The following is a 27140-nucleotide window of genomic DNA, read 5'->3' as shown; positions in this document are numbered from 1 at the left end:
ATTAAAATAAAACATCCAGGACTGTGCACAGTATAATTTTTAAGGGATGGCAATACCAAGTTGTGACATTCCCTTTAAAAGTGAATTCAGGTTTTCTAAATTCTTTAATATATGGACATAATTATGTCTATAGCAAAAGTGTTACATTTCTACGCTTCATTTTATGATAGTTTGAAAATGAAATCAAAATTATATATAGCAAATATTGAATTAGCTTTGTTCTATTAAACAAAGACCATCTGTAAACACAATAGCAACATCAAAAAAAAAAGGATGTGCACATCTGGAATTTGCATACAATGGCTAAAACAACCATGGATATATTAACAATACGGTACTAATCTGACTAATATTTTAACAGATATTCTGGATAGCTGCTGATCAACTACATGTAGAATATGAGGGAAAAAATAATGTGTATAGTCCCAAACCAGTAACAAAGAAATGGAAAAGGGATTGCAATTATTTTCATCCCTTATCATAATTACAAGCCAATAGAATATTAGAATTCAAAAGAGCAAAATCTTGGAGGTGGGAAAGAGGGTGGGGTGTCATTTCATAATACTCAGGGTACTCACTAAACAGCTATGAAAGAAGAAACAAATCAATGAAAGAAAGGGTGCATGACAGCACTCATATTAGGAGAAAGTAATTTAAAAGGACCTCAACTTTACTGAGGGATGGAAAGAAATGCCATCCTCTCAGGGACCATACCACAGAGGTCTTCTTACAGGCAATTAGGTTTATTAGGCCCACAATAATAAACAAATCAGAAATGTGACAATTAAAATTTACATACTTTTATGTACAACAGTAAGTACAACATCAACCTAGCACTCTACAATCTGCTTCTCTAGCATTTTATCTATTCCAGTCTCTCAAAGCAGCCAACATTCGCAATTTATCTTCTTTAAAATTCCCCATGGTTCAAAATTTCCTACAATCTTTTATTCAAAGGTTACATACAAAGTTCTTGTTCATCATTCATGTTGCAGGAGCTAAAACTGTGTTGCAGGGGTTTAACATTTCTTGAATGTAGTACAAGTTGCCTTCTAGCCTTTCATGCTAGAAAGCTTTCATGCTGCTGGGTTTTCTGGAACAAATCTCTGTGGCTTTTGCAATGGGATGGTTACAGTATGGTACTGTTTCCTTACTATTACCGCAGGCCCCCGAGTATCTGTAGAGTCTTCACTATTACCATTCTCAGAGTACCCTCCCGTTCATTGCTATTAGTCCACCTGCAGTACCCTTTCCATTTTTTCTTGTATATGCCAATTATCTCAGAGCCCTCCCGTTTACTATTCCTGCTGCCAAGAATGTTTTTGCCCCAGATAGTCACACAGCTAGCTTTCTCACTTTTCCTGGGTCTTCATTCCAAAGTTACCAATGAGTGAGGACTTCTGAAGTTTCAATCCCCTAATCCTGATACTCATCTCCTCTCTTCTGCTTTTCCTCCACTTCCTAGCATGTATCTTTTACTCCTTACTTATTTTTCTCCAATAAGTATGGGGATTTGGCTTGTTTGCTGCCAAATTCCTAGCATTTCTTGACCAGTACCTAGCACAGAGTAGGTACGTGATAAATCCCAAGCCAACAGGTGTTGAGGTGACTAGGACATCTTTTTAAGGAAAAGTGATGTGACTTATTCATGTCAGATCATGCCTCTAAAATATCCCCCTACACTCCATAAAACCCAAATCTCCTTTTAGTAACTTTCTTTCAAACTTGCAAATACTGCAAACTTGCAATAATGCTCCAACAGTGTAAGTCAATATTAACTGCATGAATGAATGTATAGAGAGAGGTACTGCCAGATTTTCACTTGAGCTTCTTGAGCCACTATTATCTATACTACAAATGAAAAGCTTAATTGGGATTAGAAAAGAGTGTTATGCAAAAAAAGAACATTTTACTAGATATTCCTGTTTTATTTTTTATTTTTTTAAAGATTTATTTATTTATTTATTTATTTATTTATTTATTTAGAGAGAAAGAGAGAGAGGCAGAGACACAGGCAGAGGGAGAAGCAGGCTCCATGCAGGGAGCCCAATGTGGGACTCGATCCCACGTGTCCAGGATCACACCCCAGGCTGCAGGTGGCGCTAAACTGCTGCGCCACCGGGGCTGCCCAATATTCCTGTTTTAAAAAACAAAAGCCCCATGTATCTGCAAAGTAAAGCCTGTAGCAGGTGCTCGAACATTTGATGAATACATGAAGATTTAAAGACAGTCTCAAAATCAGAAGCCAAATACAAGCTCTTCTCAGGCTAATACAATAAAAATTTAGGTTCAGAAGTGTGGCTTTTCAAAAACAAAGGTCTTGTGTCCTCTGCCCTTTTGGACTTTATGAATTTGATTTGCTAAAAGTCAATCTGCCACGCATTCTGAACTTGTATTTGTTAGCAAGAGCCAGAAAAACTTTTTGAGACAAGAGTACTGCTTCACCCTGTCATCCAACATCAAAAGAACTAGGTCAATAATTAACCCTAAATTTGACTGACATGAAAAGATTCAAAATCAACTAAATAAAATTACTTTTAGGGATCCCTGGGTGGCGCAGCGGTTTGGCGCCTGCCATTGGCCCAGGGCGCGGGCTCCCGGTGCATGGAGCCTGCTTCTCCCTCTGCCTGTGTCTCTGCCTCTCTCTCTCTCTCTGTGACTATCATAAATAAAAAAATAAAATAAAAAAAAATTAAATTACTTTTAAAAAGTAGTCTGGGGGGGGGGGGGGAGGGAGGATCCCTGGGTGGCTCAGCGGTTTGGCGCCTGCCTTTTGGTCCAGGGCGCGATCCTGGAGTCCCTGCATGGAGTCCCGCGTCGGGCTCCCGGCATGGAGCCTGCTTCTCCCTCCTCCTGTGTCCCTGCCTCTCTCTCTCTCTCTCTCTCTCTCTCTATGTCTATCATAAATAAATAAATAAATAAACAAATCTTTAAAAAAAAAAAATTGTCTGGGCAGCCCGGTGGCTTAGCGGATTAGTGCTGCCTTCAGCCCAGGGCCTGATCCTGGAGACCCGGGATCGAGTCCCACATCGGGCTCCCTACATGGAGCCTGCTTCTCCCTCCGCCTATGTCTCTGCCTCTCTCTCTCTCTCTCTCTCATAAATGAAATCTTAAAAAAATAAAAATAGATAAATAAATAAAAAGTAGTCTGAGTTTACATTTAATTTTCATCAACAGATATTTATCAACAAACACCAACATAAAACATTTCTTTTATAAAACTCTATTTAGGTCTGAAACACAACATGAACACTAAAATGACAAATGTTACTGAGAAAATGTGTTCACTTAGGCCACATTCTGTCATTCTGTTAGAAATAGAAAGCAAAAATATCTTCTCACCCCTAGCTTATAAACCAAATAACCTCCAAAATAAAATCCCCACGGTACTCGGAATGGGAGAGACCTCTTTGTATCAAATACAGAAATATAATAATGTGATTCTTGATTAAACATAGATTTGTCTATTTAAAAGTCGTCTCCTCCTAAGTTCCTAACTTCCCAATTCTTTGGATAAATCATGCAAGCAGCACCAACACAAAAACCCAGAACCTATACAATAAAACGATAGGCACATTTTCACAGGGCCCAAATCACTGCTCTATGTACATACAGTAAACTGGAAGCAAACACTGTTACCTAGCTTAAATTCTTGCAGTAATGACTCTGTCAACAGAGAGCATATTAGTCCTCCTTGGCATCCTGGCACACACCACCTCGTGCTATGACCACACTTTCAAGAGTCATGATGGAAAAGACTAGATTACGAAACCATAACAATAAACATAGTACATCCACCAGGCGGTGGAAGAAACTATTCCCCTCAAAAGCTGCCATTTCTCCTGTTCTTCTGCTCCTCCTGAGGAAGTTGTGAAATCCGCAAACACACCCCATCCCAAATCTTATCGGTGGGGCTGGCGGAGGCTGAGTCATTGCTAGGAGTAACTTTATACCCATCGCACTCCGGGGTCGGGACAAAGGCATCCTCCGATCCTCCCGCTGCGCGCTTCGCTCGGCCTCGGCCCAATTCCGCTCTCCGGTTTCTCAAGTCAGAGACGGCGTGAAGGCGACGCCTGCCACAGTGACGACGAGACAGGAGGCAGCTTCCCTCGCCCTCCGCCGCTCCGAAAGCCGAATCGCCGAATCGTGGCTGGCCCGGGGCGCGGACAGGGAGGGACCCCGGGGCCGCCGCCACGGGAGCCGCACGTAGGCCCGCACCGGGCGAGCCCGCCCCACCCCGCCCGCAGCCCCGGGGGCTTCGACTCCAACCGCGCGTCTCCTCAGGGGCCGTCGAGCCAGGGCGGCAGCCGCAGGGCAGCACCTGCCGCGCCCGGATGCGCACACACCTGCGCGCGGGCGGCGCCCCCGGCCCACTGCGCCCGAACTCGCCGAGCAGCCGCGGAGCCAGATGGGGGAAGGGGCCACGGGCGGCGACGGCACTCACCTGGCAGCACCGCCTCCTCTGCCGGTGGCAGCAGCAGAGCCGGCGGCCCCTGGCACCATCTTCCGCCGCCGCCTCCTCCTCGGCGGCGGCTACCAACCGCCCATCGGGCACCGCCAACCGACACAACCGCCGGCGTCCCGGGTGCCGGTCACGGCCCCAGACTCCGGGCGGGAGGGAGGGGTCGGGGCAGAGGGGGTAAGCTGTCAGGCCCCTCGGCTCTGGGTCGGGGGCCGGGAGTCAGGGGGCCGCGGCCGGTCAGAGCCGAGGGGCCGGAGCGACGCGGGACCCCGAAGGCAGCGCCGAGGGCTCGGCAGGGCCGCGGACTCCGCCGCGGTGGGGTTTGTTATTGTCGACTCCGTCCCTTCCTCCGCGGAGCATGCCGGGAAACGGTGGGCGGGGGGAGGGGCGCGCCGGGCGACCCGGGCGGTGCGGGGAGGCGCGCGCAGGTCCGGAAGTCGGCGGGCAGCCGGGAAGGGGGCGGCCCCGCCCACGGCCGCCGTGGGCCCGCCTGGGACTCGGCTGTCCTCCGGTGACCCAGGGAGACCGCGGGGCGGCCTGTGGCGGTGCGAGCGTCGTCGTCCGGGCGCGTGCTGCCCCAAGGTGATTTTGACCTTCCTTCTGCAGCGAGTTGGCCTGAGCTGCGCCGACCCCGCCGGATTTTGGATTAGCCCCAGGTTCAAGAGCTTACGTGTCTGTCCGCCGGTCGCGGAGGAGCGGGGCACGCCGAGGTTCCGAGCTCTCGTCTCCGGGCCGCCTCCCGGGCCAGGGTCTATGCCCGGCCAGGCCAGCCCGCCACCGACCCCGACTCCGACCCCGACCCCGACCGCGACCCACGCCGCTGGACCTGCGAGCAGCCCATAGGTGTCTCAGCTAACTGCAAGTGTGGGGCGGCACACTTTGCCTCAGACCAGGTAAGGCGGAGACCAGAGAGCTAAGGTTGTGTCGATTGGAATGAAGGTGTCAGCGGCAAGACCTCCTATTTTCAGCCCTGGAAATACTGAGTTTGTTCTCAGTAGGTTGGCACGAGTACTCTAATGGACAGAAGACAGTTTCGGGGGAATCCCGAATTTGTGAAGACCGGTAAGTCACAAGCAGTGACTTGAGGCCACAAGGCTTTGAGTATTAAAACGTGATGAGCAGAAGTTAGATGTAGAATAATTATATAATGCTCTTTAAGTTCCTGGTATGTCCAGACACTTGGTACGAGTAAAAGCTTAGGGGTGCTACCGCTGTCAAAGGGCTCTTGTTGGGTTTGCGTAAAAATGAGTATTATCACCGTCTTCAAAAGCACCAAAACAGAATAAATTCTATTAGGTAGCGTAGTTTGCTGTCTTTTATTTGTCAGTGGTGGAAACTGACTTAAAACATTGAACGACTGGTAAGCAATTAGGGATTTTCAGTTTCCTTACACACTTATCCAGCATCTGGGTTATGTTTGAGAAGGGCTTATTTTTACCACTTTGTTTTTAATTTTACACTCCTTCATATCCCAGAGAATCTTGTATTTGGCAAATCATTTCACTTTAGTGTTTTTTGTTGTTGGTTTTTTTTTTTTTTTTTTTTTTTTTTTTTTAGGCTGGAGTTTTATACACCCAGAAAGAAGTGAAAATTAAGAGACTAAATTGCTCTTATGCCTAGAGGGAGGTACGAACTGACAAGGCTGAAGTAGGCTGCTGATTTTCTTAGTCACAGCATAGGAACCAGCACACAGAAAATAGGTAGTGAGGAGAGATATTGCCAGAAAATTGGTAAGCAAAACACACTGTCAGGCCTGTAAAGAATATACAGGTGTTTAAACTTCTTAGTTATCACTGACATTCATCATTACAAATACAATACAGCTTAGAAGGTGAAAACATCACTGACTTATGCAAGTGGTAACCTATTAAAAAATAAAATGTTTTAAATGATCTTTGTCTCTCTGACCTCTTTCTTTGGAAAAAGAAATTCAGTTCTCAAATCTTAGTCATAAGTTGGAAGAAATGACCAAAAGTAATTGGTTCATACCTTAAAGATTTACATCTCCAGAGTATAAAGGTTAAGAGTTTATATACATTCAATGTTGTTTCTTAGTGGTAAGTATAAATGTGTTAACCTTAGCTTTGTTATATATATGCAGGTATCTGGAGTAAATACTATTACAAGTTACTGATACTGGGCAGCCCTGGTGGCGCAGCGGTTTAGTGCCACCTGCATCCCAGGGTGTGTGATCCTGGAGACCCCGGATCAAGTCCCTCGTCAGGCTCTCTGTATGGTTCCTGCTTCTCCCTCTGCCTGTGTCTCTGCCTCTCTCTCTCTCTCTGTCTCTATGAATAAATAAATAAATAAAATCTTAAAAAAAAAAAAGTTACTGCTTAAGGTATGCAGTAATAAGTTTCAACAAGTTACATTTTCTTTTTTAGGGAAGGTATTGAAAACCCTCTACACTCTCCCTTCCTTAGTAAATTAAAGCAGCAAAAATCCTTCATGCAACATTACTCTACCAAGCTTCTTGATAGGAACTCCACAATCTACAGCCTCATGTCCACCTACTGTTCTTTTCTCACTGAAATTGTAAACAAGTTAATAAGGACCTCCAAATTATTGTGTTGAATGGACAGTGCTGACATTTTATTTGCACTTTTTAAAGCACTTGTTATAATCTTTTAACTCCCCTTTTGCAGTGGCTCCCTCTTCACTCTTAAATCTGTCCTTTCATTTGATTCTCTTCCAAATTCTCAAGTAATTGTAATATGACATAAATGGTGCAAATATTCTCTATGGGAGAAGAGATGAGAGACTTAATCTTGTCCTCAATTACATGATTAGTTTTTTTTACATGATTAGTTTTTAATTTTAATAAACATTTATGTCTTTTAATAGATTTATAGTGTGGGCAAAAGAGACTGGTTCTCTTCAGGAGTATGTAGGGATTTCACAGTCTACAGAGAAACACTGTAATATCTCAAATCAGACCTTTAAAATCTTATTTTTCCTTCAGGTCTCCATTTCAGTGTCACTTTCTCAGAGTCCTTCCCTAACATGCCAGTAGTTCCTTTAGAATATTATGTTACAACTTTTACTATTTGTCTAACATGTTGAAATAGAGTACTTTTTTAATAGAGGAACCGTTTCCCCAATGTGGGGTAAAGTGTTGTACGTACAAACATTTGCTGAAAATGCTTTATACTTTTATTCAGGCCTTCAATTTATACTTGGACTCACCTCAACTAGTCTTTACTGTTTACTCCATCCAACCCATTATGTAGCAACCAATCTCTCCTGCTATTTCTCCTGGCACTTTTGCCTTTTACACTTAGGAGTTTCCTCATCCAGGATTGTTCATCCCATTTTGCCCATTTTTTCAAAGTCATTTTTAAAAACAGCTTGGACATCAGCCAACTTCTAACTTCTGGGCAATAATAGTGATCCACATATCCTACTACCTACCTCTGCTTCATACTACACAACTATAAATTTTAGTTTCTCTAAGTCTATGAAACTCTTAAGTTTAGGAACTATGAATTTTTTCTATTTTTAAGTTCCTAGAACTTTCTAGAGGGCTTGGCACATAGCAATTAATAAAATACTTATATTGAAGGTTGACTAAGAAATTATTAGGGGAAATTCCTCTTCTCAAATATCTAAAAGGTTTGTATAAGGGATCATTCAAAGATCACTGTAGTAACAGATTTAAATAACATTAATTCCTTATCCAGAATACATCACGATATTGGGGAGATCACAGTTTACAGTGTAATTTTGTTAACTCTGCCTGATTTGGGATTTTATTATGCATGCATTAGGTATTTCTCAACATAGTGTCACTACCCTCATTTTCTTTTAGGTTATATTCAGCCAGCCAGCAACTGCGATTAACATAATTTGACTTTTTTCAAAGAATGAATCAGTTAATCATTTTTAAAGATTAACTCCTTTTAAAAAGTTTTGGATTTTGTTTTTAAGATCATAGCCAATGATGCATAAAACATGCTCATGTACTACTTAGAGACTTCTGGCACTATGGTTATTAAGTTAATGTTTTTAGTATTGTTTATAGACATTAAAGCTGCCTTACTCAATTGGTCTGTTGGTACTCACATATTTTTCATGATAATGATGATAGTAAACTTATGGCTATTTATCTTCAAAGCTAGTGATGAGCTTGATGAGCTAGTGAGCAACACTGTTTCCAATGCCACCGCACATACAGTACTTCCAGCATGCTTAATTTCCCAACAGATTTAAAGCGATAGATTGAGACAAAATATTTTTAGTCATTTTTCACATTAAGTTTGTTTCTCATTACCTTAAAGAGCTTTTTTAATAAAATGTCCAAAGATACAGCCGGACTGTCTTAAAGCAGAAGCTCATCAGTTCATGCAGATATAGATTAGACTGAAACATCAAGTGGTAGTTGGACTAAGGGTGGTGCCTTTCAAAGGTCTTTTATTGTGACTCACGTTACAAAATACATTTTAACATTGTGACCTGGTGCATACATTGAAGCTTCTATCAATGAAACCCTATTTTATGAAAAGAGTTCTTGGAATGCACCATGATATTTTCTAATCTATCTTTGTTCCAATGCTAGTCTTGACCCACTAAATTGATTTTACAAACTTCCAGTGACTTGAAACTTTTTGGAATGGTGACATAGGCCCCAAACCTTGAAATTCTTTGCTTCTGATTTTTCCATCAGTTCTTCCTATTTAGACTACACCCCTCCATAGTGAAGTTTGTGATTATGTTTATTAAAAAAAAAATCATAACCTAACTGAAGCCAGTCCAACACTAGTAAGTGTATCTTAGATGACAGACATGGGCTTTACATTTATAAACCTATTTGTCTTGATAGTACTATCCACTTTCAATTAATTTTCTCTATATTCACAGATGGGGAATTGAGAAGTTAGATTACTAATTCCTTCTAGGTAATGTTCTTCAGCTAGTAACTGTTATGGCTAATATGAGCCCAGCCAATTCAACAGGCAATATCTTTAAACACTATACTATGCTGTCCCTTAATATGGTGGTTTCCTGAAGGAGGGAAAAACTGAAAAATTTTAAGTCTAGCACTAGGCTTCTGAATCTCAGCACTAATAGGATTTGGGGCCAGATAATTTGTTATAAGGGGCCGCCGTCTACGTTTCAGGATGCTTAACATTTCTAACCTTTACCCACTAGATTCCAGTGGCTTCCTCAGTGATGACAGCCCAAAATGTCTCTGGACACGTTGTGATGTTCCCAAAGGGCCAGTCACGCCCTTCACAGAACCACAGACTAAAGCATGGTGCACCCATAATGAAATGAATTGCAGCCTTTAAAATTGTATTTTAGAAAACTAATGACAAGGGAAATATTCTAAATTAAAATATAGAACTACTGTCCTATTTTTAAGTTGCACTATTTTTTTCATATGTTGACATCTCTGAAATTTGTGTGCATTTAACAATGGATAGGGCCGTACAATCTTGTTAACCAACTGCCTCCATTACCTGTTTATTCAAGATATCAAAAACACTAGCTTAGAAAAAAAGTCCTAAGAACAATGGTGGAGCGTTCTTTTGAACACAAGGTATCAAAAGTTTGTGGAGAGGGATGGGAAAGATGATGAATCAGACATGTTGGACAGCATAATGAAAGGCAGTCCAAAGCATGCTTTGTCTAAAGAATTGCAAAGCCAGTACAGGAGAGTAGCACCATGACTTGCTCCGTTATGGATTCACAGGAAATACCTGTTGCCAATGCTTTCACTGGTTGGTGAAAAGGATGAATCGTATGGAAAAAGCAATGTATTTTATTTACTTATATTACTTGTATAATATTTACTTATATTTTCCTTTTTATGTATGTACGAGAGCAATGGTAAACATTCAAATGAAGTCTAACGAAGCTTTTTAAATAAGTAAAAATAGGCGATATTTCCTTTCTGTGTGTACATATTTCTGCATTTTCCAAACCTCAAGATCCTTAAAAATGTGTCCTTACTCTTGCGACTTCAAGTGATTCTACATTGTTGTACACAAAATTCAAGATTTTTTTTTAATTCAAAATTTTCTAATTTTGATATTACTTCCTCAGATCATCCTTTTGTTTCAGTTAACACTACCTGCTGTCCATGCATGCAAAAAAACTTTCCCCAGGAGGCATTCTTTCAATGCGGTTTGTTTATTTTTTAATTTGAGTATAATTGACACAACGTTACATTAGTTGTAGGTGTACAACTTTGATTTGGCAAGTTTATAATATTGTGCTATATTTACCACAAGTGTAGCTAGCATCTGTCCCATTACATTGCTGTTCAATGTGGTTTATTAAAAGGAGCATCGAACTGGTCATCTGGAAACCTCACATCCAATCCCTGCCTCACTCTTCTGTGCTCTGTTTCCCTAGTGGTCAGCTCCTTTTACTCTGTCAAACTGTCAAACTGTTCTTAAATCCCTAACCCATCCCCCTTTGCAATTCTTTCATTCTGGGTAAATAATCTCACCTCCTACATCACTGAGGAAATAGAAGCTATGAGAAAAAAACTTGTTCACCCTTCTGCCTTAAAGTCTGCAAACCCATCTGCACCTACTTAGCCTCCTCTCCAGTCACTGTTCTGTCCCTTCTATAGTCGTGGGCTTTTAACTCCATCCTGTCATCTCATTGTGTCATTCTGTGGGACTACTTGGTACATGCAAAATTTAGTTCTTGTGAAACAACTTGCAGAATTTAAAGAATATCTTTAAAATTGGATTTGTCCTTAATAGTAGTTACCCTAAAGTATCTTTTGATGTACCAACTTTACTAAAATTTACTTCAGTTACTAGACAATTATCTGCATAAAATGCCATATTGATCTGCTAACAAGATCAGTGTTAAAAAACTCTTAGGAAGATACAAAAACTATTGAAAAGTGCTTTTCTTTTCCCCTTTGTAATAGTTATTTTAACTTCTAATTATTGACTGCCTTGATCATATGAAATCTCTTTTTCTTTGCAAGTTTTTACTTAAATTCCAGCTAGTATACAGTGTAATATTAGTTTCAAGTATGGAATTCATATGAAATTTCAAAAAAAATTTTCACTGTCTCTTGTGGCCATTACTTCTACTAGTTTCATGATGCTTCCCAAAACTAATTTTATCATATAGAAGAATGGAGTGTTAAAAAAAATTCTCCACTCCGACTATCAAACACATGGTACAGTGACAAGGCCCGGGACTCCCTTTTAAAATAAACTTTAGAGGGAATTCTAGTGCAGACTTAGCCTTGGGAAACAAAATACAAAATCTATAAAGATCCTTTTAATCCTACTAAGTCTTCCTTCTTTAAATCCATAGGTGGCACTCTCTCTTGGTGAAATCGTCAGATAAATCTTAATCTTGAGTACTCAGCACTTTCTGTATCTTTGTACTATGATCAAGGGATTACTTTGAGTTAGTCATTTTCAAATATGTTTTAATATTTTTTGGAATTGCGTACATTGTTTCTACACAACTAAATCATAAAGTTGTCTGCATTTAGGAGTTGGAAAACCTGAGACCTCATTTGGATCTAGAAAATCACTCAATAATATGTATGATTTCAATTTGCTCCTTGTATAATGGTGTTTTGCAATACCTGTTTTAGCTTTCTCACATTATTCTACAGGTTAGAATGAAAATTGCAAATAAAATATACTTTGGACATTTTGTATGGTCCCAAAATAATAACAATGGCTACTCATGCTTTTTTGAAAAATGTAACTCTATTAGTTCTTAAAATTAATAAAATGTATGTATTTAGTACAAACATCTAGTTACATTTAAAACATAAAAGAATTATTTAATTTTATATTTTTCTTATATTCACATTATAGATTTTTTGCCTCCTTTACTTCTCCCATTCATTCCTTTATACTCTTGAAATTCTAGAAACTGATCAAAGAGATGGTTGTGTCAAATGCTCGTCTCTTTCTATATTAAAGGCTCCTAAGAACATTTTACATTCCTGTTTCAAGAAGGTTGGCTTTTTTAAAATAGCCACCATCACTAAGAAATAAACTGAGAATCACGGGTTTCCTGAGAGGAAGTTCATCCAGTCTTTGAAAAGAAGTTAAAGTATATATATGTCTTCAACACAGTGGATAGTACAGATTCAAAAGAAGCAAAAATCTATATTAAGTGATTAAAGAAATTATCCTTTCTCTTATTTCATGAAACTCAGTAGTATGGTTTCTATACAAAAACATTTTTATCACATTTCTGTATATTGGCAATAAAAGATACGAAACATGTAAAGAAAATTACATAGCATCCATTTTAAAAGAATATAATAGGAATAAATCTAACCAAAGAAATGCAAGACTTGTACACTGAAAATCGCAAAATATTGCTGAAAGAAATTAAACATCCATCCCTGGTTTGTGAATCAAAACACTTACTGAGATGGCAGTACTTTCCAAATTGATACGCAGATTCAACACAAGAAATACAATGCTACAAATTTAAAGTTAATTGATTTTCAAAAAGGGTACCAAGACCTTTCAACAGAGGAATAACCTTCTAAAGAAATGGTGTTGAGACAATGGGATATTGACAGGGAAAAAAAAGTGGGGCTCATACCTTACATCATATACAAAAATTAAACTGGATTGAAAACCTAAATGTAGTAGCTAAAACTATAAAACTTAGCAGAAAGCACAGGAGTAAATGTCTGTGACTTTGGATTTGGCAGTGGTTTCTTAAATTTGACGCCAAAAACAGCAACACACAATAGATAAAATTATCAAAATTAAAAAACGTTTATGCTTCAGGGACGCCTGGATTGCTCAGTGGTTGAGCATCTGCCTCCGGCTCAGGGCGTGGTTCCGGGGTCCTAGGGTCGAGTCCCGCATCAGGCTCCCTTTGAGGAGCTTGCGTCACCCTCTGCCTACATCTTTGCCTCCACGTGTCTCTCATGAATAAATAAGTAATCTTAAAAAAAAAAAAAAAAAACTTTTATGCTTCAAAAGACCTCATTCAGAAAAGAAAAAAAAATACATCCAGTGTGAGAAAGTGTTTGTGAGTTACCTATCACCGTAGAACGAGTATTCAGAATATATAATGAGTTCTTACCACAAAAAAAGACAACCCATTTTTTAAAATGGGCTTAAGATTTGGATAGACCTCTCTAAAGACATGAAACCAATAAAAACATGGAAAGATGCTCAATCTTCGTCTCTATGGAAATGGAAATCTAAATCACAGTGAGCTACCACTCCAAGTCCCCAGGATGGCTAAAATCAAAGACTGATAATAACAAGGATGCGAGAAATTGGCACTCTATTACTGGTGGGATTGTAAAATGTTGCAGTCCCTTTGGAAACCAGATTGGCAGTCCCTCAGAAGAATGAACAGTTACAACATAGCCCAGCAATTCCACTCCTAGAGAAACTAGTGCATACATGTTCAAACTGCATTATTCTTAACAGCTGAAGAGAGGAAGTAAGCCTAATGTCCCATCAACTGATCAATAAACCAAAATGTGGCATATCCATACAATAAAATTATATAATGCAAAAATGTCCATTCCTTAGAGTAAGCAGAATTACCACATGAACCCAGCATTTCCACTTCTAGTTATATACCCAAGAGAACGAAAAACCTGTCTTCACAGAAAATTGTCACAAATGTTCATAGCAGCATTCTTAGTAGCCAAAAAACATAGAAGCATTCCAATATCAACTGATGAATGGATAAACAAATGTGCCCTGTATATACAACTGAATATTATCTGGCAATATAAAGAAAAAAAGGGCTGAATCATGACAACAGAGATGAATCATGGAAATACGCTAAGTAAAGGAATCTAATCGGAAAAAGCCACATACTTTGACTCTGCTTATATAAAATGTTCAGAATGGCAAATAGAAAAGTACATTTGTGGTTGTGGGGAGCTGGGGAAAGGGATAAATGGGATATAACTGCTGATGGGCATGACATTTCTTTTGGGAATGTTGAAAATGTTCTGCAATTAGTGGTGATTTACTTATGAATATCCAAAAAGCCACCACATTGTAAACTTTTGAAATGATCAATCTTTGGTATGTGAATTGTAATTCAGTAAAACTGTTACTTAACATCTTAACGTTATATTTTTAAAAAATCTAATAAGTAGCATAGAGTGAAGACCCCCATAAATCGCCTGTTGCAAAGCTTTGGTTTTAAAAGTACTTTAAAAGTAGAAGTCTGATTTAACCCTCCCTTGAGGTGGCTGGCAGTCCTTTAGGAGAACCTAATGGAAATGTCATAGTTAACCATGGGTGCAGGCATAATAAGGTACTGCTTTGTCTACATAGTTGCTTAACAAATAAGCCATTAACCTTAATGCCAATGAAAAAATACTCCCCCAAAAAAACTTGTGTTAGTCCAAGTCAGGGTTTCTCAACCTCTTTGTCATTTGGAGCCAGATAATTCTTTGTTGTGGATGGCTGTGCTGTGCACCATGGCATGTGTAGCTGCACCCCTGGCCTCTATCCATTTGATTTCAATAGCACTGTCTTACCCACACTTGTAACAACCCAAAGTTGCTTCAGACATTGCCAAATGTCCCCAGAGGCAAAATCACCAAGACAAAACCACTGATGTAAATTCTTACTAAATGCTGTGGTTCCTATTAAATTTTAATAACATATGTAAGCCTCAAAAAAAGTAATTTTTATTATCTTTTAACAAACATTGTATTCTATGGGGAATTCATGTCTCCAACCTCTGTGGTACAATATAAACCCTCCCTTTAAACAGTAGACTCAAAATATACAATGATAGCACCATGATTGTAAAGATACTTAAGCAGAAATGGAGTTATTTAAATTCTATCGTTCTGTGTGCAAATCATTCTCCAAACTTTTATTTATTTTATTTTTTTTAAAGATTTTATTTATTTATTCATGAGAGATACAAAGAGAGAGAGAGGCAGAGACACAAGCAGAGGGAGAAGCAGGCCCCATGCAGGGAGCCTGATGTGGGACTTGATCCCGGGACTCCAGGATCACGCCCTGGGCCAAAGGCAGGTGCTAAACCCCTGAGCCACCCAGGGATCCCCTCTCCAAACTTTTAAAACCCTTTTTTGAAACATTTATCTTTTTCCTTTTTCAAAAAAAACTTTTTAATGAAAAGTATTACTCTATTTTTTCCTCTTTTGTATCATAATTATTATCAACTTTTTATTTAAAAAATTTTAATGATGTTTTTCAGTGTCTACATTTCTATCTGGCTCATATTCATTTCATTTTATGATTAATAAAAATTCTCATTCAGAGGAAGAAGGTGTTAAATGTGCTAGATATACTACTAATTTTGGAGAAAGTGGAAGTAGCTAACAAAATTGAGTGAGCATGTGTGAGGTATCATGCTAGGTGCCTTATACCTTATTAACCTAACACAACAAACTGCCGTTTACATATGTGGAAACAAGCTCAAATTTAACTTTTTCCTCAAATTCTATTTAAAATTCTAAATAGCATGAATAATTTGCATTGGCAATTTACTATCAGTCTTGAGCAAGTTACTGCTCTCTCAAACCCAAATAATATAATGATATGCTACTTGTATAATATAATTAGTAACTTTAAAAATGTATATATTTCTAATAGACAACTTATTAGTTTCAGGGGTACAACATAATGATTTGATATCTGTGTGCATTGGGAAATGATCACAATGAGTCTAGTTAACATCTGTCCCCTTACATGGTCACACACACAGAAATCTTTTATTTTTTTGTGATGAGAACTTTTAACATTTATTCTTAGCCACTTTCAAATATGCAAAACATATTAACTCTAGTCACCATGCTGTACTTTCCATCCTGATGGCTTCTCACTGGAAGTTTGTTCCTTTGATCCCCTTCACCCATTTCCACCACCCACCACCTCTGGTAGTCATCAGTCTGTCCTTTGTAGCTATGAGCTTGTTTTTTTGTTTTTGCGTTTTGTGTTTTTTGTTTTTTAGATTCCACATATAAGTAAGATCACATAGCTTATCTCTGACTTATTTCACTAGCATAATGCCATCAGGGCCCATCAATGTTGTTGCAAATGGCAAAATTTCATTTAAAAAAATGACTGAGTAATATTCCATTGTGTACATATAACTGCATTTTCTTTATCCATTCATCCATTGGTGGACACTTAGATTGTTTCCATATCATGGCTATTGTAATATAATTAGTAAATTTTAAACTGTGTGCACTTTTATTAGCTCATAATTTAGTTAAGAATTCCTTTCTAGGAATTCGCGGCGAGTCATAAATTAGTAGTATTCTGTCTATTAGTACATACACATATTTTAAAAGGAACCTTTTAGACATTAATACTTGCATCTCTGATAAATACCTAATCTGGTGTGCATTTAATTAACCCTTGTTGAGTGAATAAGGGATTAAGTTTGTGACTTGCCTGAACAACATGAAGTCAACTCAAAGAAAAATTGTTCAAAAGTGTTTCTATCGCCAAAGCCTGCACAATTTTAATTTGAAAGGTAATAATTATTATAATAGGTACAATCATTATGATAAAGTCCCAATCTAAAACTTAGGATGGGAAAGAAGCAGGACTGAAATCTTTTAGCTGAATTATATTCCTAGGGCAGAAAACTAAATATCGGGAGGAAATATGTGTGGCATTTTGCCTTGGGATCACAAATTTCTTAGCATGATCTCAGTAAAATTAAGCACATTAAGTGCTCCTTTGCCCCAGCCACAAAATGCGACGTATCCAAATATTAAATAACGTCCTATGCCAAAACTTGCCATCAGTGGTTAGTCAGCATATATAAAGTTCTTACCTAGAAGCTGTCCTTGTCATGATATGAAAATTAACTAGGAAGTCAGAATATATGAACTTGAACTTGAGCTTTCAATAATTAGTTTGTTCTTTTAACAACAAAGCAACCTAGCCAGATTTATTCTTAACTCAGTAAATATAGACAGGGTGTGGTGACCCTTAGCCAGCTGGGTGTACCTCTGCAATTCAAAAGATGACTAACGAAGTACTGTTTACATTTAAAATTAGAAAAATTATCTTTGATGTGTATACTGTTTCCTTGACCAACTGGTGATTGAGGCTATTAATGCAAATTATGAAAGCTGAAAAAGTCCAGAATTTAAAAGCTATAAAAGGCTATTCTTGTTGAACCCCTCCCATTTACCTCTAAGGTCTCAAAAAATCCACTGTGATTCATAGTGGGGATTATCATCTATAGTCCCTTACAGTTCATACCAGCATGTTTAGCATGCTTCAAAATCAGTTTCTTATTATTCATGGATTCATTAGTTTATCCATTCACTTAAAAAACATTTATCATGAACCAGGCACTCTAACAAGGATAAAGTGACATGGGACAAATTTAATTGCCCATCAGTGGATGTGTGGATAAGTAACTTGCAGTATATTCAATTTATACAACTGTGCCCTACCTAGTAGTTAAAATTGCGTGAACCATGACTACATGTACCACTATGATGTCTCAAAAACATAATATTTAAGTAAAAAATAAAGACATTTGATAATATTGGAAAGGCTGTGAGAGGATGGGCACTTCAGGGATATCTAATATATTACTACCTCAAGTAAGGACAATTAGCAACCCATTATGATTAATATTACCATTAATGTGTCAACTCTAATTTATGCTATAGACATATCTTATAGAAAAAATAGGTGCATAACAGCATGCTACCATTTAAATTAAAAAAAAAGAATATATGTGTACTTGCTTAATGTGCATAGAACATCTCTGAAAGGATACAGAGGAAACAGGAAACACTAGTTGCTTCCACGGAATAAAACTGGGTGTTTGAGCAGCTTTGTGGGAAAGAAATTTTTCACTGCATACTCCCTTGAATCATTTGAATTTTGAACCATATCTAATCATAAAATGAAAAATTGATTGCATGTTTTTAGAGATAATGTCGAGTGGGGAAAAAAAACAAAATAATGTACAATCAAAATGTATAATCAAAATATAGACACACACATTGTAATAAAATATACCACAATCAGGATGGTGAGGTAGGAGGAGAGAATTGGAATAAGAGAGGCTGACCTAGGGACCTTCAGTTATGTATGTAACGTATACATATATATGTAATGTATACAAAGTCCTATATTAAGATGTGTTAAATGTGGGTGATGGATAGATTGGGTATTCATTATGTTAGTATCTATCCTTCCTGTGTTTGTTTGAAAATTTTTTTAAAGATTTTACTTATTTATTCATGAGAAACACAGGGAGAGACAGAGACAGAGACAGAGGGAGAAGCAGGCTCCATGCAGGAAGTCCGATGTGGGACTCAATCTCGGGACCCCCCAATCACGCCCTGAGCTGAAGGCAGACACTCTCAACTGCTGCGTCACCCAGACACCCCTCTTTGAAATATTTTCTATTTCTAAAGGGAAAATTGTGATCAGATATTGAGGACATATGAATATGTTCATATGTATTCATATTAAATATGTTGGTATTACCAGGGATCATAAAAAGAAAGAAGTTGTTTCTCTTAGAGATTTAATACTGATAAAGAGAAATATTATTATTGAACAATTTACACAGTTGATGGGAGAACAGGGCACCTCAACTCCCCTCAAGGTGCAGCTCACCTTCTTTTGGAGGGGAGAGGCATGAAGAATTGTAACTTCTCACAGTGCCTAACTTTAGGTGAACTTGACCTCTCATAGCGCTGGACAGTAGATGAAGGAACTGGGCTTTCCACTTTAATCTCATGATTTCTCATCTGGCCCAAGTAATGCCTTACTGTCTACTCTATTTTAAAGTGTCCTTAAGTAGCCTTTTAGGTCCTTCAAATGAAGATCCTGACCTACATGAGGGAGAATTGTGGGCAGGCTAAGGATTCAATCTGGCTTTGGATCCTGCCAATATTTCCTACTGGCTGGCTGATCTTGACCAAGTGCCTTACTCTGTGACTGTGTTTTCAACTCTAAAATGAAAACCATAGCAGTACTTTGTCAGGATAATGTGAAGTAACACATGTAAAGAGTTGAAGACAATACCTACCATATGGTAAGTGCTTAATTACTATTGTCTGTTATTTCCCCTTTTTAGCTTTATGCCTTTGCTTAGGATATCACTTATCCTGGAATTTTCTCTGGTCACCTGTCAATAGGCTACCAATTTTTAAAAACTTTTCCCTGGTTGGCTCAACTGAATGTCATTTCTTTGTTCTCTGAGCCTTCATGGAAACACAAACCTGTGGTACTTCTACTCTGCCTTTCTGAGGTTATCTGAGAACTTGTCTCCTCCATTTTATATCTATCTATCTATCCATCTATCTACACACAAACACACACACTCACTGTTCTAGCAGGATTCTTGCTGAAGGCAGACCAAGGTGATCAGACATTACCGGGGGGATGGTAAAGGCGACATATATAAATATATATGCATGTATCTTACAAATGTTTTTCTAAGTATATATGTGTGCATATATATGTGTCTGTATGTATACACACACACACATCACTGGACAGATTTTATTTCCTTTAATGCCTTTATAGTGGTTCTATGTACTTTCTCTGTAAGCATCTTTGCCATAAGCATTTTTGCTAAGAACATTTTCACTGCATAACTAATTGGCTACAGGGTAATTTTTCTATAAAAGATAAAAAATAACTGGTATGACAATTTGGTTTCATTTCTCCATTGATGCAATGCTTATTTTTATATAATTGTCAGCCTTCATAATAGTCTACACAGTGATACAGAGTTTGGAAGTATATTTTCCATATAACTTGGGAACATCTATCAATGGACATGAGACAATATGCCAATAATAAATAGTGTAGAAGGCTTTCATAATGTAATACCAACCTCAGTTACAAATATACATCCTAGTATTTGGAAACTGATACCTCTCAAAGGAAATTTTAGTGAAAAAAAAAAAAACAGAGTGTAATGCTGAACAAGGAGATGAATCAACAAGCAAAAAAAAAAAGCAAAAAAAAAAAACACTAATACTGTGAGAGGTGAAATCGATTGGGCTCACTTATGACAAGGAGTTTTCAAATGGAGCTGGGAGGACATTAAGGAGATGGGCCTCAGGTCGCCTGAGTGGCTCAGCGGTTAAACATCTGCCTTTGGCTCAGTGTCTGATTCCAGATTCTCAGGATCAAATCCCACATTGGGCTCCCTGCATAGAGCCTGCTTCTCCCTCTGCCTATGTCTCTGCCTCTCTGTGTGTGTCTCTCATGAGTAAAATCTTAAAAAAAAAAAAAAAGAGATGTGCCTCATGCACATCCCCAACAGTGGAACTTTTGAACTGGGCTAAACCGTGAATATTCCAAGGAGTCAGCCTGGATGTCTACAACCTGCTACAGTAAGAGATTTTGCTTAGTGATAGACTTAGCCACCAGTTACATTCAGTTAAGATTAGCTTTCTGCCATCAACACCAATAAAAAATTCTTTTGTAAGCAACATATATGTGTTTGCTTTAAGAACCCTTGACTTTTGCTCCCTACTGAGACACTATTTGGGCTGCTACCCAAATCTGTGTGCCCAAATTGCAATTCTTTGATCCCAAATAAATTATCTTGATTAATTATTGCTTCCTGACAGTATTAGGTTGACAATACTATGAACAAAAGACTTTCAAGACAAGTGCTTAGGTATAATCCACAAATCAGTTATTTGTATAGTGTTGCCATGAATCTAAACATGTTTTAAATGTACTAAAATATTTTGTATTTGGTGATCTTTTTAATTTTGTTAATTTTTCATATGTTCTTTTATTTTTGGGTAATTTTATATTTTACAGTAAAATTGCCTTATGGCCAGTTAGTTATGTGGAAAAAATATTTGCAGAGAAAATGCTTTCAGCAAAGATACGGCAAAAATACTAGACATGTTTTGTAGCATTCCATCATATGGAATATTTCTATATACATTTGCTCCTATAACTTAATCATACTATTATGTGAAAATGTTTTTTTTTTTTCTTTCCTTCCTTTTCTCCACATTATGTCATGGTTAAACTCCTACGCACAATCAAGGTTTTTTTGTACAGCCAAAGGTCTTATAGTGAAAAAACATTGCTGTGATTTCTATCTCTGAGAAACCACAATCTGATATACTATTTAGAACACATGAGTGCTCTTTATGCTCTTTGGGCATGTTGGTATTGACCATATTTGGTCTCCCATTACTTGCCCCTTTGGTTCCTCTAACTCAGCACCTGCTCTCTTTTTTTCTTGTATTTTTCATTGAGCCTAACTTCATGTACGTGTAACAAATTGTTTATTGACCCCGGATTTTGTTTTCATTTTTTTCTTTCGTTTTCTTAACCTCCTCTTTCCTCTCTCCCATCCTTCAATTTCAGGCTCTTCAGAAAAGTGTAATCTTAGACTTTAGTAGAAATTTCTTCATTTTACATGATCTCTTATACTTTTAGTAAGAACCTTCACACCCTGTGTGAAGAATGAAATTTCTTCATTTTATATTATCTCTCATACTTTTAGTAAGAACCCTGTGAAAATATGGATTGTTGGGAATCATCTGAGTAACTAGTGGAAACCTTTTGGGCTGTGGAGTATTCTTATGATCCTAATTTAAAAACACAAGACCTGGGATCCCTGGGTGGCGCAGCGGTTTGGCGCCTGCCTTTGGCCCAGGGCGCGATCCTGGAGACCTGGGATCAAGTCCCACGTCGGGTTCCCGGTGCATGGAGCCTGCTTCTCCCTCTGCCTGTGTCTCTGCCTTTTTCTCTCTCTCTCTCTGTGTGACTATCATAAAAAAAATAAATAAATAAATAAATAAAAATAAAAACACAAGACCTATTTGTATGTTTTACCTTATTGCTGGGCTATAAGCTTTACACATCACCTTACCACTACTGTGTCTCTCCAGGGATTCTGTACTAGCACCATAGTGGCATATTACTTTGCGGTTATACACAGCTTTACAATTACTACAGACATTGTCTCATTACAGGGCTAGCTGATGGTTAAGCCAAAATTAAAAGCCAAATTTCCAACTGGGAGCACTACACCCATCTACTCTATTCTAAATACATTGGCCTGAACGTATACATTAACATATATTTTTCAAAACATATATGTTTCAATCAGTCAACTTTAGATAGATTAATGAAATTGCCAATATTAGACAACCCTTTGACTAAGAGTCTCTCCTTGACCAAACTTTAGTCAGGCTCCTCTGACTCTCCTTCCCAATGAGGCCTCAATTTTTGGGCTTCTGTGTTTGTCTCTGCATTGTCCCATTTTAGCAGGAATCCTGCTGAGTCAGTTTAGCCAGTATCATCCATCCTTGATATCTGACCACCCTCCATATCTGATTGGGCTCCTCATTCTCTGCCATGCTTCAAGTGATATCTGACCACACTGGCCTGCCTTCAGAAAGAATGCTACTAGGTCAGTTTAGCTAATATCCCTCCCTTACCCCTGAGGTTTCTTCTTAGTAATATTCTACCTGTTGACCACTGACCCTACTTGTTTGCTATCCATTCCCACTTTTCCTTGTGGCATTCAGAGCTGAGGCTAATCTCTCTCCCCTATTTCAAACCTCACCATAGAAATCCCTATACCTATCACAGCAATCCCCCTGAATAAAGTCTGACTTACCACCCTTTAACAACTGTCACTGAATAATTTTTTTCTTTCAATGCCTTTCACCTCTTCAACCTGATGTTAGGCATTACAGTAGGCCCAGTGGACTCAGTGATCATTGGGCACAAACTCTCAGGAGGCAATAGTCCATTTAACATACTGTTTTCTTTCCTCTTCTTTTCTACCTCCTTTCTTCTCTCTCTCTCCCTCCTTTCTTCCCATTTTTTCCCTCTGTCCTTCTCTCCTTTTTCATCTTACCATGTTCCATGAAGGATGTGAGGTGAAAACTTTTGTTCTCGTTACAATGACATATTCAGATTTAAATGTCCTGATGTACAGCATGAGTTACATGTGAATTTATGTACAGCATAAATATTATTTAGATGACCAATCTTAAATTTTCCATTCTTGGGAGGACATATAATTCTGCATAATTATGGATTTTAAGACACTTGGAAGATATCTTTTATATGCATCTTTTGGGATATTGACTTTTATTACATTAGGGGATAGATGAGTTTGAATTCCAATGATCACTTTTCTTTTTCCAATTGCTCTAATGATTGAGATTTGATAAAATGAATTTAGTTCCCAAGTGGCTTTATTGTAAATTTTTAAAGTAACATTTATAGATATTACCTAATATAATGTTGCTTTTTTGTATTTTAGTGCACAGAATCTAATTCCAATGGCGAAATTTGCTCTTTACCTCATGGACTATTGGGAATGAACTGTTTCATAGAGTTTGCCCACTCTTGCCGGGACTATTTCTTTTTTTGGTGAGGTGAAGGAGAGGGAGAGATATAATCTTAAGCAGGCTTCATGCCTAGTGCAGTCTTTGATGTGGGGCTCAACCTCACAACCCTGAGATGACCTGCGATGAAATCAAGAATCAGGTGTTTAACCCACTGAGCCACTCAGGTACCCTAGGAACTATTTTAATACTTAAGTCTTTAAGGTAAGAGAGATAGGAACACCTGGGTGGCTCAGTTGATTAAGATTAGTCCTTCGGCTCAGAGCACTACATTGAACTCCCTGCTCAACCGAGAGTCTGCTTCTCCGTCTCTCGTCTCTCTCTGCTGCTTCCCTCTTTGTGCTCTCTCTGAAATAAATAAATAAAATCATAAAAAAAAAAAAAAAAAAAAAAGAAAAGAAAGATGAATCGCATACTGCATGTTTTTCAAAATAACACCAGGGGTCACTATAGGCTAGAAACGTTCAAATATGTTTAGACATGTGGAGTTATTGTTAATCACAGGATTTTTATCTGAATACTTGCTTATTGATGAGCTCATTTTAATCCTCGGTTTCATAACAGCCCATATTATATTTAATTATAGTTCAATTGTCCAATTTCAACTCAACTGAAAAAAAAAAACTTCCTTTAGAATGTTTAGTAGTAAAAAAAAATGTTTAGTAGTGCTGCTACAATCAGATCAGTAATAACTAAATATTATTCTTCCAAGAAAGTTAGGAATTCCTTTTCTTCCATCAAAATTAGATATGATAACATAGTTCAGTAGGTAAAGCCAGATTTAAAATTAAGAAAGATGAATTCTTAAATCTGCTGCATGTAGCATAATCTTTTTGCCTAAATTTCCATTTGGTAGGAAGAGACAAAGTTAGAGGATTTCAAAAATTCTACCCATCTGGTAGTTTTGTGATGACACAATTAAACTTGAACATCTATTGCTTTCAGTATTCTAATAATCTGCAGAATGTTGCAGAATTTTCCTCATGTTCATAGAGGGCCATTTTGCTTAGGAATAGGCTTGGGGAAAACTGAACTAGACCTGGGGCTATTTTAGAGATTTAAATCCAATAAAGAGACACTTCTAGGATTCATGACCAAAGAGGACAACATAAAATCTTTTCTTGAAAAGAGCCAAATCTCCACATAGCCCAACCCTAATGATTTTCTTCAGATCATATGTTCACACAGATCTCCATCTCCATTTAATAAATTATAATTCACTTACCATCCAGGTTGCCCTCTATTCCCCAGCAACTCCTTGGAAACACCCAAGCCAATGGATGAAATGAAATGTGTCTCTACATCAAGGTCTTGAACCAAGGGCTTTAAGGGACTTCCTAAGGTTTCTTTCAGCCATGTCTTCAAGCTTTTCCAACTATCAGTCCTTCCTTAAGCCAGTCTTACTGCATGGAGTCATTGCCTTCCATAAATTGATAACCTCTTTAATTTTCCTGCTAATTCTCATTCCCTCAAAGTTTTTCTCCTCCTTTATTACCTTTTCCCAAAGCACTGATTCATGTGTTTGGTGAACACTCAGAGCAATTAGTCCACTAAGCTATTGTCTGTGCCACCCACCTCACCACTCTTTCATTGTCTTGCACAATAATCTAGTTATTGTATGCAGGTAGTTATTATACAGACGTATATTTTCATCTCCAGTAAAATTTTAAACTTCCATGAAAAGTGGCCAAGTCATACTATAACACAGACCCTCAATCAACAGCCTAGCATAGAACAACTTTCAATGGAAAGTAAATCTGGAGGACAGAATAAAACATTATTGTTTATTTTTACCTCATAGGACTTGTGGATTATTTATTATATCAATGACAAAACTTCCTACTTTTTGGCCACATCTAATTTACCTCAATGTTACTTAAATTGGGTTATATACTTCTTTAGAATTAGATCTCATCAACCCCAAACACTTCTCAGTTTTTCAAATGCAAATGCTTAAATGAACAAAAAGGCCATCTTAGTCTATATACATATATATAAACACATGTTTAACAATAAATGAAAGAGAATCACTATCAATCTTACAATGCAGTTTCCCTATCGATTTTTTTAAAAATGGGGGAGAGGAATTATTGGAAAACTAACAAATCGTCCTTAAGAACTCTATTTAATTATGGGGAGTCCACAAATCAGAGGAACACCTAAAGTTGGTTTCATTCCACCTGAAGACACAATTGCTTTTCTTCATTTCTCCTTTCAATAAGTGAGTATTTACTGAGCAATAACTGTATCTTGGGTGATTTTATAGTGCTTAGCCTTGAGCATTTTATAAAACCTCACTACTCTTTCCTGAAACAAAGCTATAACTTATTTGAACCTTTGTTTAACCATTGCATTCCAGAATGGAATTCCACTGCAATTCCTACATGTGACACTTTTGGAAAAGTTACTGAGGATTTCAGAGACAAATTCCTATAGTTGGGAATTTAGTATAGGAGGAATGTGGAGAAATTCCTTTGTATCTGGTGTTGAAATCTTAGGGGCATTCACAATGATGCTCATCTCCCACAATTCTCATCAGGAATGAAGGATCACCTGTAAGCACTAAAGCCATAGAACTAGAAGATCAGTGTAAAGCGAAAACCACTTCTTTTTTCCTCAAATGTATTTATTTGAGAGAGAGAGAGAAGCAGGCTCCATGCAGGGAGCCCGACGCTGGACTCGATCCAGGGTTTCCAGAATCACACCCCGGGCCAAAGGCAGGCGCCAAACCACTGAGCCAGCCAGGGATCCCCGAAAAAACCACTTCTGTGTCTCCTCTACTTTACACTGCTTCAACACTGCTTCACTCTAACACCAGGTGTATGGATTGTCTACACATCAAGCAATTCTGTGATAGCAGCTGAGTGTCTTAAAATGTAACTCAATTATACCTAGAGGTGGCGTCAGATCCAGTAGGTTAAAGATTTAGTCCTATAAGTTTGCTATTGCCCCAATTCTCCCTCCAAGCAACACAAATATACAAATGAATCTTACTAAAGACAAAGAGATGTATGATATTTTGAGATCCCATCTACTTTGGTAATTACATAATCAAGAGATATGCACCCCTATATTCATAGCATTATTTACAATTGCCAAAACAAAGAAATAGTCTGAGTATCCATACACAGATGAATGGATAAAGAAAATGTCATATATGTAATAGAATATTTATAGCCATAAAAAAGAAGGAAATCCTGCCATTTGTGACAATATAGATGGACCTTGAGGGCATTATGCTAAGTGAAATAGACCAGACAGAAAAAGTTAAATGCTGCATGGTACCACTTATTTGTAGAATCTTAAAAAAAAAAAAAAGGTCAAACTCATAGAAACAGTAAAAAGAGGTTGCCAGGGATTGAGGTGGAGGAAATAGGG

The 27140-nt window shown here is 38.1% G+C and overlaps 1 protein-coding gene and 1 long non-coding RNA gene across 9 annotated transcripts in view; one reads left to right on the top strand and one right to left on the bottom strand.

The window, feature by feature from the left end:
• The window catches only part of RB1CC1 (RB1 inducible coiled-coil 1), a 98050-nt gene extending 93231 nt beyond the window's left edge, over positions 1-4819 (bottom strand). For 3 of the 4 annotated variants that reach the window (XM_072804636.1, XM_072804638.1, XM_072804639.1), the window contains exon 1: positions 4445-4819. The gene's annotated coding sequence lies outside the window, so the exon portion shown is untranslated. The remainder of the gene's footprint in view (positions 1-4444) is intronic. The other variant, XM_072804637.1, reaches the window with a different exon arrangement.
• An 80-nt stretch (positions 4820-4899) lies between these two features.
• The window catches only part of LOC140620410 (uncharacterized), a 123212-nt gene continuing 100971 nt past the window's right edge, over positions 4900-27140 (top strand). For 3 of the 5 annotated variants that reach the window (XR_012020198.1, XR_012020196.1, XR_012020199.1), the window contains exon 1: positions 4900-5524. This is a non-coding gene — a long non-coding RNA (uncharacterized lncRNA). The remainder of the gene's footprint in view (positions 5525-27140) is intronic. The other 2 variants (XR_012020197.1, XR_012020200.1) reach the window with 1 other exon arrangement.

Source organism: Canis lupus, chromosome 28, assembly GCF_048164855.1.
Source record: "Canis lupus baileyi chromosome 28, mCanLup2.hap1, whole genome shotgun sequence".
Lineage (NCBI taxonomy): Eukaryota > Metazoa > Chordata > Mammalia > Carnivora > Canidae > Canis > Canis lupus.
Note: the sequence above shows the minus strand (reverse complement) of the source record. Positions and strands in the feature narration are given on the sequence as shown.